The 2,024-nt window shown below is 57.6% G+C and overlaps 1 long non-coding RNA gene across 1 annotated transcript; it reads right to left on the bottom strand.

The window, feature by feature from the left end:
• Window positions 1-691: 691 nt before the first annotated feature.
• LOC140406940 (uncharacterized) lies at window positions 692-1,711 on the bottom strand. The gene is made up of 2 exons (XR_011939393.1): window positions 1,476-1,711; window positions 692-1,420 (listed from the first exon to the last, which is right to left on the bottom strand). It is a non-coding gene; the product is annotated as an uncharacterized lncRNA (long non-coding RNA).
• Between the last annotated feature and the right edge of the window lie 313 nt (window positions 1,712-2,024).

Raw genomic sequence — 2,024 nt, 5'->3', positions numbered from 1 at the left:
ATTGCCCCCCGGCCAAAATTATTTCCCCCCCAATTTTATGGCCCCTCAAATTGCCCCCCCCCCTCAAATTGCCCCCCGGCCAAAATTATTTCCCCCCCCCCAATTTTATGGCCCCTCAAATTGCCCCCCCCCTCAAATTTGCCCCCCGGCCAAAATTATTTCCCCCCCAATTTTATGCCACCTCAAATTGCCCCCCGGCCAAAATTATTTCCCCCCCAATTTTATGCCCCCTCAAATTGCCCCCCCCCTCAAATTGCCCCCCCCCTCAAATTTTCCCCCCCCTCAAATTTGCCCCCCCTCAAATTTGCCCCCCCTCAAATTGCCCCCCCCTCAAATTTGCCCCCCGGCCAAAATTATTTCCCCCCCAATTTTATGCCCCCTCAAATTGCCCCCCCCCCCAAATTGCCCCCCCCTCAAATTGCCCCCCCCTCAAATTGCCCCCACCTTCAAATTACCCCTCTCAAATTGCCCCCCCTTCAAATTACCCCCCTCTAATTTGCCCCCCGGCAAAAATTATTTCCCCCCCCCCAATTTTATACCCCCCTCAAATTACCCCCCCCCCCCCGTCATTATTTTTTCTATAAATATTCCCCCCCCAAATATTTTCAACCCTATTATACTCCCCTCCCCCCCAACACATTCTTCCCCAAAAATATCCCCCCTGGATAAAATACATAATCCTCGGGTCAGGTTGGTTGTTTACACATTTTATTGCCAATGTAGATACAGAGCTGGGGGGGGGGGGGTTCCGTTCGCCCCCTTACAAAACCCTGACCCACATGGGGAGAGTTTAAATGAAATGAAGGTGCAAATCCACTATTTAATTTATTAAACACACCAGACCCCCCTGCTCCCCACTTCTCCTTAATCCCTTCCTGAGGCTGCGTTCCCTCCTGCCCCTTAATCACCTGAGGCTACGCTCCCTCCTGCCCCACCTCCTTAATCCCGTCCTGAGGGGGCGTTCCCTCCTGCCCCACCTCCTTAATCCCGTCCTGAGGGGGTGTTCCCTCCTGCTCCCCACCTCCTTAATCACCTGAGGCTGCGCTCCCTCCTGCACCCACACTCCTCCTCCTTAATCACCTGAGGCTGCGCTCCCTCCTGCTCCCACACTCCACCTCCTTAATCACCTGAGGCTGCGCTCCCTCCTGCTCCCACACTCCACCTCCTTAACCACCTGAGGCTGCGCTCCCTCCTGCTCCCACACTCCACCTCCTTAATCACCTGAGGCTGCGCTCCCTCCTGCTCCCACACTCCACCTCCTTAACCACCTGAGGCTGCGCTCCCTCCTGCTCCCACACTCCACCTCCTTAATCACCTGAGGCTACGTTCCCTCCTGCCCCACCTCCTTAATCCCGTCCTGAGGGGGCGTTCCCTCCTGCCCCACCTCCTTAATGCCTTCCTGAGGCTGCGTTCCCTCCTGCTCCCACACTCCACCTTAATCCCCTCCTGAGGGGGTGTTCCCTCCTGCTCCCCACCTCCTTAATCACCTGAGGCTGCGCTCCCTCCTGCTCCCACACTCCACCTCCTTAATCACCTGAGGCTGCGCTCCCTCCTGCTCCCACACTCCACCTCCTTAATCACCTGAGGCTGCGCTCCCTCCTGCCACACTCCACCTCCTTAATCACCTGAGGCTGCGCTCCCTCCTGCTCCCACACTCCACCTCCTTAATCACCTGAGGCTGCGCTCCCTCCTGCTCCCACACTCCACCTCCTTAATCACCTGAGGCTGCGCTCCTCCTGTTCCCACACTCCACCTCCTTAATCACCTGAGGCTGCGCTCCCTCCTGTTCCCACACTCCACCTCCTTAATCACCTGAGGCTGCGCTCCCTCCTGCTCCCACACTCCACCTCCTTAATCACCTGAGGCTGCGCTCCCTCCTGCTCCCACACGACATCTTGTTCACTGGAATAACTCACCCAACCCTCAGTGTGAAAATGTCACCGGTCTCCCACTCCCCCCAGAGACACTGACTCCTGCCTCTCCCCCCCACCCCCCCCCACCCCCGCCCCCCCCAGAGACACAGA

Source organism: Scyliorhinus torazame, unplaced genomic scaffold (assembly GCF_047496885.1).
Source record: "Scyliorhinus torazame isolate Kashiwa2021f unplaced genomic scaffold, sScyTor2.1 scaffold_1035, whole genome shotgun sequence".
Lineage (NCBI taxonomy): Eukaryota > Metazoa > Chordata > Chondrichthyes > Carcharhiniformes > Scyliorhinidae > Scyliorhinus > Scyliorhinus torazame.
This window is presented reverse-complemented; position numbering and strand designations above follow the sequence as displayed.